Source organism: Echiichthys vipera, assembly GCF_963691815.1.
Source record: "Echiichthys vipera genome assembly, chromosome: 5".
Classification (NCBI taxonomy): domain Eukaryota; kingdom Metazoa; phylum Chordata; class Actinopteri; order Perciformes; family Trachinidae; genus Echiichthys; species Echiichthys vipera.
In genome coordinates, this window is record NC_139830.1 from 310303 (window position 1) to 322872 (window position 12570).

Sequence of the window (12570 nt, forward strand, 5' to 3'; positions counted from 1 at the left end):
AATCTGTCGTGTGTCGGTAGTTTGGTGAAGCTTAATCTGTCGTGTGTCGGTAGTTTGGTGAAGCTTAATCTGTCGTGTGTCGGTAGTTTTGGTGAAGCTTAATCTGTTGTGTGTCGGTAGTTTTGGTGAAGCTTAATCTGTCGTGTCGGTAGTTTTGGTGAAGCTTAATCTGTCGTGTGTCGGTAGTTTGGTGAAGCTTAATCTGTCGTGTGTCGGTAGTTTTGGTGAAGCTTAATCTGTCGTGTGTCGGTAGTTTGGTGAAGCTTAATCTGTCGTGTGTCGGTAGTTTTGGTGAAGCTTAATCTGTTGTGTGTCGGTAGTTTTGGTGAAGCTTAATCTGTCGTGTCGGTAGTTTTGGTGAAGCTTAATCTGTCGTGTGTCGGTAGTTTGGTGAAGCTTAATCTGTCGTCTGTCGGTAGTTTTGGTGAAACTTAACCTGTCGTGTGTCGGTAGTTTTGGTGAAGCTTAATCTGTCGTGTGTCGGTAGTTTTGGTGAATCTTAATCTGTCGTCTGTCGGTAGTTTTGGTGAAGCTTAATCTGTCGTGTGTCGGTAGTTTGGTGAAGCTTAATCTGTCGTGTGTCGGTAGTTTGGTGAAGCTTAATCTGTCGTGTGTCGGTAGTTTTGGTGTTTAGCTTAATCTGTCGTGTGTCGGTAGTTTGGTGAAGCTTAATCTGTCGTGTGTCGGTAGTTTTGGTGAAGCTTAATCTGTCGTGTGTCGGTAGTTTTGGTGTTTAGCTTAATCTGTCGTGTGTCGGTAGTTTTGGTGAAGCTTAATCTGTCGTGTGTCTGTAGTTTTGGTGAAGCTTAATCTGTCGTGTGTCGGTAGTTTTGGTGAAGCTTAATCTGTCGTGTGTCGGTAGTTTTGGTGAAGCTTAATCTGTCGTGTCGGTAGTTTTGGTGAAGCTTAATCTGTCGTGTGTCGGTAGTTTTGGTGAATCTTAATCTGTCGTGTGTCGGTAGTTTTGGTGAAGCTTAATCTGTCGTGTGTCGGTAGTTTGGTGAAGCTTAATCTGTCGTGTGTCGGTAGTTTTGGTGTTTAGCTTAATGTGTCGTGTGTCGGTAGTTTTGGTGAAGCTTAATCTGTCGTGTGTCGGTAGTTTTGGTGAAGCTTAATCTGTCGTGTGTCGGTAGTTTTGGTGTTTAGCTTAATCTGTCGTGTGTCGGTAGTTTTGGTGAAGCTTAATCTGTCGTGTGTCGGTAGTTTTGGTGAAGCTTAATCTGTCGTGTGTCGGTAGTTTTGGTGTTTAGCTTAATCTGTCGTGTGTCGGTAGTTTTGGTGAAGCTTAATCTGTCGTGTGTCGGTAGTTTGGTGAAGCTTAATCTGTCGTGTGTCGGTAGTTTGGTGAAGCTTAATCTGTCGTGTGTCGGTAGTTTTGGTGAAGCTTAATCTGTCGTGTGTCGGTAGTTTTGGTGAAGCTTAATCTGTCGTGTGTCGGTAGTTTTGGTGTTTAGCTTAATCTGTCGTGTGTCGGTAGTTTGGTGAAGCTTAATCTGTCGTGTGTCGGTAGTTTTGGTGAAGCTTAATCTGTCGTGTGTCGGTAGTTTTGGTGAAGCTTAATCTGTCGTGTGTCTGTAGTTTTGGTGAAGCTTAATCTGTCGTGTGTCTGTAGTTTTGGTGAAGCTTAATCTGTCGTGTGTCGGTAGTTTTGGTGAAGCTTAATCTGTCGTGTGTCTGTAGTTTTGGTGAAGCTTAATCTGTCGTGTGTCGGTAGTTTGGTGAAGCTTAATCTGTCGTGTGTCGGTAGTTTGGTGAAGCTTAATCTGTCGTGTGTCGGTAGTTTGGTGAAGCTTAATCTGTCGTGTGTCGGTAGTTTTGGTGAAGCTTAATCTGTTGTGTGTCGGTAGTTTTGGTGAAGCTTAATCTGTCGTGTCGGTAGTTTTGGTGAAGCTTAATCTGTCGTGTGTCGGTAGTTTGGTGAAGCTTAATCTGTCGTGTGTCGGTAGTTTTGGTGAAGCTTAATCTGTCGTGTGTCGGTAGTTTGGTGAAGCTTAATCTGTCGTGTGTCGGTAGTTTTGGTGAAGCTTAATCTGTTGTGTGTCGGTAGTTTTGGTGAAGCTTAATCTGTCGTGTCGGTAGTTTTGGTGAAGCTTAATCTGTCGTGTGTCGGTAGTTTGGTGAAGCTTAATCTGTCGTCTGTCGGTAGTTTTGGTGAAACTTAACCTGTCGTGTGTCGGTAGTTTTGGTGAAGCTTAATCTGTCGTGTGTCGGTAGTTTTGGTGAATCTTAATCTGTCGTCTGTCGGTAGTTTTGGTGAAGCTTAATCTGTCGTGTGTCGGTAGTTTGGTGAAGCTTAATCTGTCGTGTGTCGGTAGTTTGGTGAAGCTTAATCTGTCGTGTGTCGGTAGTTTTGGTGTTTAGCTTAATCTGTCGTGTGTCGGTAGTTTGGTGAAGCTTAATCTGTCGTGTGTCGGTAGTTTTGGTGAAGCTTAATCTGTCGTGTGTCGGTAGTTTTGGTGTTTAGCTTAATCTGTCGTGTGTCGGTAGTTTTGGTGAAGCTTAATCTGTCGTGTGTCTGTAGTTTTGGTGAAGCTTAATCTGTCGTGTGTCGGTAGTTTTGGTGAAGCTTAATCTGTCGTGTCGGTAGTTTTGGTGAAGCTTAATCTGTCGTGTGTCGGTAGTTTTGGTGAAGCTTAATCTGTCGTGTGTCGGTAGTTTTGGTGAAGCTTAATCTGTCGTGTCGGTAGTTTTGGTGAAGCTTAATCTGTCGTGTGTCGGTAGTTTTGGTGAATCTTAATCTGTCGTGTGTCGGTAGTTTTGGTGAAGCTTAATCTGTCGTGTGTCGGTAGTTTGGTGAAGCTTAATCTGTCGTGTGTCGGTAGTTTTGGTGTTTAGCTTAATGTGTCGTGTGTCGGTAGTTTTGGTGAAGCTTAATCTGTCGTGTGTCGGTAGTTTTGGTGAAGCTTAATCTGTCGTGTGTCGGTAGTTTTGGTGTTTAGCTTAATCTGTCGTGTGTCGGTAGTTTTGGTGAAGCTTAATCTGTCGTGTGTCGGTAGTTTTGGTGAAGCTTAATCTGTCGTGTGTCGGTAGTTTTGGTGAAGCTTAATCTGTCGTGTGTCGGTAGTTTGGTGTTTAACTTAATCTGTCGTGTGTCGGTAGTTTTGGTGAAGCTTAATCTGTCGTGTGTCGGTAGTTTTGGTGAAGCTTAATCTGTCATGTGTCGGTAGTTTTGGTGAAGCTTAATCTGTCGTGTGTCGGTAGTTTGGTGAAGCTTAATCTGTCGTGTGTCGGTGGTTTGGTGAAGCTTAATCTGTCGTGTCGGTAGTTTGGTGAAGCTTAATCTGTCGTGTGTCGGTAGTTTTGGTGAAGCTTAATCTGTCGTGTGTCGTAGTTTTGGTGAAGCTTAATCTGTCGTGTGTCGGTAGTTTTGGTGAAGCTTAATCTGTCGTGTGTCTGTAGTTTTGGTGAAGCTTAATCTGTCGTGTGTCTGTAGTTTTGGTGAAGCTTAATCTGTCGTGTGTCGGTAGTTTTGGTGAAGCTTAATCTGTCGTGTGTCTGTAGTTTTGGTGAAGCTTAATCTGTCGTGTGTCGGTAGTTTGGTGAAGCTTAATCTGTCGTGTGTCGGTAGTTTGGTGAAGCTTAATCTGTCGTGTGTCGGTAGTTTGGTGAAGCTTAATCTGTCGTGTGTCGGTAGTTTTGGTGAAGCTTAATCTGTTGTGTGTCGGTAGTTTTGGTGAAGCTTAATCTGTCGTGTCGGTAGTTTTGGTGAAGCTTAATCTGTCGTGTGTCGGTAGTTTGGTGAAGCTTAATCTGTCGTGTGTCGGTAGTTTTGGTGAAGCTTAATCTGTCGTGTGTCGGTAGTTTTGGTGAAGCTTAATCTGTCGTGTGTCGGTAGTTTTGGTGAAGCTTAATCTGTTGTGTGTCGGTAGTTTTGGTGAAGCTTAATCTGTCGTGTCGGTAGTTTTGGTGAAGCTTAATCTGTCGTGTGTCGGTAGTTTGGTGAAGCTTAATCTGTCGTCTGTCGGTAGTTTTGGTGAAACTTAACCTGTCGTGTGTCGGTAGTTTTGGTGAAGCTTAATCTGTCGTGTGTCGGTAGTTTTGGTGAATCTTAATCTGTCGTGTGTCGGTAGTTTTGGTGAAGCTTAATCTGTCGTGTGTCGGTAGTTTGGTGAAGCTTAATCTGTCGTGTGTCTGTAGTTTTGGTGAAGCTTAATCTGTCGTGTCGGTAGTTTGGTGAAGCTTAATCTGTCGTGTGTCGGTAGTTTTGGTGTTTAGCTTAATCTGTCGTGTGTCGGTAGTTTGGTGAAGCTTAATCTGTCGTGTGTCGGTAGTTTTGGTGAAGCTTAATCTGTCGTGTGTCGGTAGTTTTGGTGTTTAGCTTAATCTGTCGTGTGTCGGTAGTTTTGGTGAAGCTTAATCTGTCGTGTGTCTGTAGTTTTGGTGAAGCTTAATCTGTCGTGTGTCGGTAGTTTTGGTGAAGCTTAATCTGTCGTGTGTCGGTAGTTTTGGTGAAGCTTAATCTGTCGTGTGTCGGTAGTTTTGGTGAATCTTAATCTGTCGTGTGTCGGTAGTTTTGGTGAAGCTTAATCTGTCGTGTGTCGGTAGTTTGGTGAAGCTTAATCTGTCGTGTGTCGGTAGTTTTGGTGTTTAGCTTAATCTGTCGTGTGTCGGTAGTTTTGGTGAAGCTTAATCTGTCGTGTGTCGGTAGTTTTGGTGAAGCTTAATCTGTCGTGTGTCGGTAGTTTTGGTGTTTAGCTTAATCTGTCGTGTGTCGGTAGTTTTGGTGAAGCTTAATCTGTCGTGTGTCGGTAGTTTTGGTGAAGCTTAATCTGTCGTGTGTCGGTAGTTTTGGTGAAGCTTAATCTGTCGTGTGTCGGTAGTTTGGTGTTTAACTTAATCTGTCGTGTGTCGGTAGTTTTGGTGAAGCTTAATCTGTCGTGTGTCGGTAGTTTTGGTGAAGCTTAATCTGTCATGTGTCGGTAGTTTTGGTGAAGCTTAATCTGTCGTGTGTCGGTAGTTTGGTGAAGCTTAATCTGTCGTGTGTCGGTGGTTTGGTGAAGCTTAATCTGTCGTGTCGGTAGTTTGGTGAAGCTTAATCTGTCGTGTGTCGGTAGTTTTGGTGAAGCTTAATCTGTCGTGTGTCGTAGTTTTGGTGAAGCTTAATCCGTCGTGTGTCGGTAGTTTGGTGAAGCTTAATCTGTCGTGTGTCGGTAGGTTTGGTGAAGCTTAATCCGTCGTGTGTCGGTAGTTTTGGTGAAGCTTAATCTGTCGTGTGTCGGTAGTTTGGTGAAGCTTAATCTGTCGTGTGTCGGTAGTTTTGGTGAAACTTAATCTGTCGTGTGTCGGTAGTTTGGTGAAGCTTAATCTGTCGTGTGTCGGTAGTTTTGGTGAAGCTTAATCTGTCGTGTGTCGGTAGTTTTGGTGAAGCTTAATCTGTCGTCTGTCGGTAGTTTTGGTGAAGCTTAATCTGTCGTGTGTCGGTAGTTTTGGTGAAGCTTAATCTGTCGTGTGTCGGTAGTTTTGGTGAAGCTTAATCTGTCGTGTGTTGGTAGTTTGGTGAAGCTTAATCTGTCGTGTGTCGGTAGTTTGGTGAAGCTTAATCTGTCGTGTGTCGGTAGTTTTGGTGAAGCTTAATCTGTCGTGTGTCGGTAGTTTGGTGAAGCTTAATCTGTCGTGTGTCGGTAGTTTTGGTGAAGCTTAATCTGTCGTGTGTCGGTAGTTTGGTGAAGCTTAATCTGTCGTGTGTCGGTAGTTTTGGTGAAGCTTAATCTGTCGTGTCGGTAGTTTTGGTGAAGCTTAATCTGTCGTGTGTCGGTAGTTTGGTGAAGCTTAATCTGTCGTGTGTCGGTAGTTTTGGTGAAGCTTAATCTGTCGTGTGTCGGTAGTTTTGGTGAAGCTTAATCTGTCGTGTGTCGGTAGTTTTGGTGTTTAGCTTAATCTGTCGTGTGTCGGTAGTTTTGGTGAAGCTTAATCTGTCGTGTGTCGGTAGTTTTGGTGTAGCTTAATCTGTCGTGTGTCGGTAGTTTTGGTGAAGCTTAATCTGTCGTGTGTCGGTAGTTTGGTGTTTAACTTAATCTGTCGTGTGTCGGTAGTTTTGGTGAAGCTTAATCTGTCGTGTGTCGGTAGTTTTGGTGAAGCTTAATCTGTCATGTGTCGGTAGTTTTGGTGAAGCTTAATCTGTCGTGTGTCGGTAGTTTGGTGAAGCTTAATCTGTCGTGTGTCGGTAGTTTGGTGAAGCTTAATCTGTCGTGTGTCGGTGGTTTGGTGAAGCTTAATCTGTCGTGTCGGTAGTTTGGTGAAGCTTAATCTGTCGTGTGTCGGTAGTTTTGGTGAAGCTTAATCTGTCGTGTGTCGTAGTTTTGGTGAAGCTTAATCCGTCGTGTGTCGGTAGTTTGGTGAAGCTTAATCTGTCGTGTGTCGGTAGTTTTGGTGAAGCTTAATCTGTCGTGTGTCGGTAGTTTGGTGAAGCTTAATCTGTCGTGTGTCGGTAGTTTTGGTGAAACTTAATCTGTCGTGTGTCGGTAGTTTGGTGAAGCTTAATCTGTCGTGTGTCGGTAGTTTTGGTGAAGCTTAATCTGTCGTGTGTCGGTAGTTTTGGTGAAGCTTAATCTGTCGTCTGTCGGTAGTTTTGGTGAAGCTTAATCTGTCGTGTGTCGGTAGTTTTGGTGAAGCTTAATCTGTCGTGTGTCGGTAGTTTTGGTGAAGCTTAATCTGTCGTGTGTTGGTAGTTTGGTGAAGCTTAATCTGTCGTGTGTCGGTAGTTTGGTGAAGCTTAATCTGTCGTGTGTCGGTAGTTTTGGTGAAGCTTAATCTGTCGTGTGTCGGTAGTTTGGTGAAGCTTAATCTGTCGTGTGTCGGTAGTTTTGGTGAAGCTTAATCTGTCGTGTGTCGGTAGTTTGGTGAAGCTTAATCTGTCGTGTGTCGGTAGTTTTGGTGAAGCTTAATCTGTCGTGTCGGTAGTTTTGGTGAAGCTTAATCTGTCGTGTGTCGGTAGTTTGGTGAAGCTTAATCTGTCGTGTGTCGGTAGTTTTGGTGAAGCTTAATCTGTCGTGTGTCGGTAGTTTTGGTGAAGCTTAATCTGTCGTGTGTCGGTAGTTTTGGTGTTTAGCTTAATCTGTCGTGTGTCGGTAGTTTTGGTGAAGCTTAATCTGTCGTGTGTCGGTAGTTTTGGTGAAGCTTAATCTGTCGTGTGTCGGTAGTTTTGGTGAAGCTTAATCTGTCGTGTGTCGGTAGTTTGGTGTTTAACTTAATCTGTCGTGTGTCGGTAGTTTTGGTGAAGCTTAATCTGTCGTGTGTCGGTAGTTTTGGTGAAGCTTAATCTGTCATGTGTCGGTAGTTTTGGTGAAGCTTAATCTGTCGTGTGTCGGTAGTTTGGTGAAGCTTAATCTGTCGTGTGTCGGTGGTTTGGTGAAGCTTAATCTGTCGTGTCGGTAGTTTGGTGAAGCTTAATCTGTCGTGTGTCGGTAGTTTTGGTGAAGCTTAATCTGTCGTGTGTCGGTAGTTTAGTGAAGCTTAATCTGTCGTGTGTCGGTAGTTTTGGTGAAGCTTAATCCGTCGTGTGTCGGTAGTTTGGTGAAGCTTAATCTGTCGTGTGTCGGTAGTTTTGGTGAAGCTTAATCTGTCGTCTGTCGGTAGTTTTGGTGAAGCTTAATCTGTCGTGTGTCGGTAGTTTTGGTGAAGCTTAATCTGTCGTGTGTCGGTAGTTTTGGTGAAGCTTAATCTGTCGTGTGTTGGTAGTTTGGTGAAGCTTAATCTGTCGTGTGTCGGTAGTTTTGGTGAAGCTTAATCTGTCGTGTGTTGGTAGTTTGGTGAAGCTTAATCTGTCGTGTGTCGGTAGTTTGGTGAAGCTTAATCTGTCGTGTGTTGGTAGTTTGGTGAAGCTTAATCTGTCGTGTCGGTAGTTTTGGTGAAGCTTAATCTGTCGTGTGTCGGTAGTTTTGGTGAAGCTTAATCTGTCGTGTGTCGGTAGTTTTGGTGAAGCTTAATCTGTCGTGTGTCGGTAGTTTTGGTGAAGCTTAATCTGTCGTGTGTCGGTAGTTTTGGTGAAGCTTAATCTGTCGTGTGTCGGTAGTTTTGGTGAAGCTTAATCTGTCGTGTGTCGGTAGTTTGGTGAAGCTTAATCTGTCGTGTGTCGGTAGTTTTGGTGAAGCTTAATCTGTCGTGTGTCGGTAGTTTGGTGAAGCTTAATCTGTCGTGTGTCGGTAGTTTTGGTGAAGCTTAATCTGTCGTGTCGGTAGTTTTGGTGAAGCTTAATCTGTCGTGTGTCGGTAGTTTGGTGAAGCTTAATCTGTCGTGTGTCGGTAGTTTTGGTGAAGCTTAATCTGTCGTGTGTCGGTAGTTTTGGTGAAGCTTAATCTGTCGTGTGTCGGTAGTTTTGGTGTTTAGCTTAATCTGTCGTGTGTCGGTAGTTTTGGTGAAGCTTAATCTGTCGTGTGTCGGTAGTTTTGGTGAAGCTTAATCTGTCGTGTGTCGGTAGTTTAGTGAAGCTTAATCTGTCGTGTGTCGGTAGTTTTGGTGAAGCTTAATCCGTCGTGTGTCGGTAGTTTGGTGAAGCTTAATCTGTCGTGTGTCGGTAGTTTTGGTGAAGCTTAATCTGTCGTCTGTCGGTAGTTTTGGTGAAGCTTAATCTGTCGTGTGTCGGTAGTTTTGGTGAAGCTTAATCTGTCGTGTGTCGGTAGTTTTGGTGAAGCTTAATCTGTCGTGTGTTGGTAGTTTGGTGAAGCTTAATCTGTCGTGTGTCGGTAGTTTTGGTGAAGCTTAATCTGTCGTGTGTTGGTAGTTTGGTGAAGCTTAATCTGTCGTGTGTCGGTAGTTTGGTGAAGCTTAATCTGTCGTGTGTTGGTAGTTTGGTGAAGCTTAATCTGTCGTGTCGGTAGTTTTGGTGAAGCTTAATCTGTCGTGTGTCGGTAGTTTTGGTGAAGCTTAATCTGTCGTGTGTCGGTAGTTTTGGTGAAGCTTAATCTGTCGTGTGTCGGTAGTTTTGGTGAAGCTTAATCTGTCGTGTGTCGGTAGTTTTGGTGAAGCTTAATCTGTCGTGTGTCGGTAGTTTTGGTGAAGCTTAATCTGTCGTGTGTCGGTAGTTTGGTGAAGCTTAATCTGTCGTGTGTCGGTAGTTTTGGTGAAGCTTAATCTGTCGTGTGTCGGTAGTTTGGTGAAGCTTAATCTGTCGTGTGTCGGTAGTTTTGGTGAAGCTTAATCTGTCGTGTCGGTAGTTTTGGTGAAGCTTAATCTGTCGTGTGTCGGTAGTTTGGTGAAGCTTAATCTGTCGTGTGTCGGTAGTTTTGGTGAAGCTTAATCTGTCGTGTGTCGGTAGTTTTGGTGAAGCTTAATCTGTCGTGTGTCGGTAGTTTTGGTGTTTAGCTTAATCTGTCGTGTGTCGGTAGTTTTGGTGAAGCTTAATCTGTCGTGTGTCGGTAGTTTTGGTGTAGCTTAATCTGTCGTGTGTCGGTAGTTTTGGTGAAGCTTAATCTGTCGTGTGTCGGTAGTTTGGTGTTTAACTTAATCTGTCGTGTGTCGGTAGTTTTGGTGAAGCTTAATCTGTCGTGTGTCGGTAGTTTTGGTGAAGCTTAATCTGTCATGTGTCGGTAGTTTTGGTGAAGCTTAATCTGTCGTGTGTCGGTAGTTTGGTGAAGCTTAATCTGTCGTGTGTCGGTAGTTTGGTGAAGCTTAATCTGTCGTGTGTCGGTGGTTTGGTGAAGCTTAATCTGTCGTGTCGGTAGTTTGGTGAAGCTTAATCTGTCGTGTGTCGGTAGTTTTGGTGAAGCTTAATCTGTCGTGTGTCGTAGTTTTGGTGAAGCTTAATCCGTCGTGTGTCGGTAGTTTGGTGAAGCTTAATCTGTCGTGTGTCGGTAGTTTTGGTGAAGCTTAATCTGTCGTGTGTCGGTAGTTTGGTGAAGCTTAATCTGTCGTGTGTCGGTAGTTTTGGTGAAACTTAATCTGTCGTGTGTCGGTAGTTTGGTGAAGCTTAATCTGTCGTGTGTCGGTAGTTTTGGTGAAGCTTAATCTGTCGTGTGTCGGTAGTTTTGGTGAAGCTTAATCTGTCGTCTGTCGGTAGTTTTGGTGAAGCTTAATCTGTCGTGTGTCGGTAGTTTTGGTGAAGCTTAATCTGTCGTGTGTCGGTAGTTTTGGTGAAGCTTAATCTGTCGTGTGTTGGTAGTTTGGTGAAGCTTAATCTGTCGTGTGTCGGTAGTTTGGTGAAGCTTAATCTGTCGTGTGTCGGTAGTTTTGGTGAAGCTTAATCTGTCGTGTGTCGGTAGTTTGGTGAAGCTTAATCTGTCGTGTGTCGGTAGTTTTGGTGAAGCTTAATCTGTCGTGTGTCGGTAGTTTGGTGAAGCTTAATCTGTCGTGTGTCGGTAGTTTTGGTGAAGCTTAATCTGTCGTGTCGGTAGTTTTGGTGAAGCTTAATCTGTCGTGTGTCGGTAGTTTGGTGAAGCTTAATCTGTCGTGTGTCGGTAGTTTTGGTGAAGCTTAATCTGTCGTGTGTCGGTAGTTTTGGTGAAGCTTAATCTGTCGTGTGTCGGTAGTTTTGGTGTTTAGCTTAATCTGTCGTGTGTCGGTAGTTTTGGTGAAGCTTAATCTGTCGTGTGTCGGTAGTTTTGGTGAAGCTTAATCTGTCGTGTGTCGGTAGTTTTGGTGAAGCTTAATCTGTCGTGTGTCGGTAGTTTGGTGTTTAACTTAATCTGTCGTGTGTCGGTAGTTTTGGTGAAGCTTAATCTGTCGTGTGTCGGTAGTTTTGGTGAAGCTTAATCTGTCATGTGTCGGTAGTTTTGGTGAAGCTTAATCTGTCGTGTGTCGGTAGTTTGGTGAAGCTTAATCTGTCGTGTGTCGGTGGTTTGGTGAAGCTTAATCTGTCGTGTCGGTAGTTTGGTGAAGCTTAATCTGTCGTGTGTCGGTAGTTTTGGTGAAGCTTAATCTGTCGTGTGTCGGTAGTTTAGTGAAGCTTAATCTGTCGTGTGTCGGTAGTTTTGGTGAAGCTTAATCCGTCGTGTGTCGGTAGTTTGGTGAAGCTTAATCTGTCGTGTGTCGGTAGTTTTGGTGAAGCTTAATCTGTCGTCTGTCGGTAGTTTTGGTGAAGCTTAATCTGTCGTGTGTCGGTAGTTTTGGTGAAGCTTAATCTGTCGTGTGTCGGTAGTTTTGGTGAAGCTTAATCTGTCGTGTGTCGGTAGTTTTGGTGAAGCTTAATCTGTCGTGTGTTGGTAGTTTGGTGAAGCTTAATCTGTCGTGTGTCGGTAGTTTGGTGAAGCTTAATCTGTCGTGTGTTGGTAGTTTGGTGAAGCTTAATCTGTCGTGTCGGTAGTTTTGGTGAAGCTTAATCTGTCGTGTGTCGGTAGTTTTGGTGAAGCTTAATCTGTCGTGTGTCGGTAGTTTGGTGAAGCTTAATCTGTCGTGTGTCGGTAGTTTTGGTGAAGCTTAATCTGTCGTGTGTCGGTAGTTTTGGTGAAGCTTAATCTGTCGTGTGTCGGTAGTTTTGGTGAAGCTTAATCTGTCGTGTGTCGGTAGTTTTGGTGAAGCTTAATCTGTCGTGTGTCGGTAGTTTTGGTGAATCTTAATCTGTCGTGTGTCGGTAGTTTGGTAAACACGGTGATGAGTCGCTCAGATTAACTCTCAGCTTGTTGTCGTGGCACTAATCTGAGCCGGTCACAGTCGGACACTGACAACACCTCAAACAATACACACTATTACACACTTTACACACACACAGACACACACACAGAGAGACACACACACACACACACTACACTATGTTACCCGTGTGTGTGTGTGTCTGTGTGTCTGCCCCTGTGTGTGTGTGTGTGTCTGTGTGTCTGCCCCTGTGTGTGTGTGTGTGTAACCGTGTGTGTGTGTGTGCCCGTGTCTGTGTGTGTGCCCCTGTGTGTGTGTGTGCCCCTGTGTGTGTGTGCGTCTCTCTCTCCCTGTGTGTGTCCCTGTGTGTGTGTGTGTGTGTGCGTGTGTCTCTGTGTGTGTGTGTCTGCCCCTGTGTGTGTGTGTGTGTGTGTGTGCCCCTGTGTGTGTGTGTATGTCTGCCCCTGTGTGTGTGTGTGCGCCCGTGTGTGTGTCTCTGTGTGTGTGTGCCCTTGTGTGTGTGTGTGTGTCTCTGTGTGTGTGTGTCTCTGTGTGTGTGTGTGTGTCTCTGTGTGTGTGTGTGTGTGCCCGTGTGTGTGTGTGCTCGTGTGTGTGTGTGTGTGCCCCTGAGTGTGTGTGCGTGTGTGTGTGTGTGTGTGTGTGTGTGTGCTCTCACCATGATGATGGCGTTGGTGCTGCTCGGGTTGTGGACGGACCAGGCCGCCATGAGACAAGAGGCCGTGTCCCAGAGACAGAGACGCTGTGACGGGCGGCTCCCTCAGCGGCCGCTCCCTGCACACGGACCACGCCCACTCACAACTGACCCCGCCCACATTACACTGACTCCTCCCCCTACACCACACCCACGCTACACTATAAACCCGCCCCCAATCACTGGCCCCGCCCCCTGGACACCTGTTCAAGATTAAGGTTAAAAACAGATTCACTTCTGAACAAATGTGTTTAAATAAAGAAGATTAATAATTATTATTATTATTAATCATCTTTGTTTGTTTGTTTGTTCTTTTCAGCAGAAATTATTTAAAACGTTCACAGAAACTTTTTATG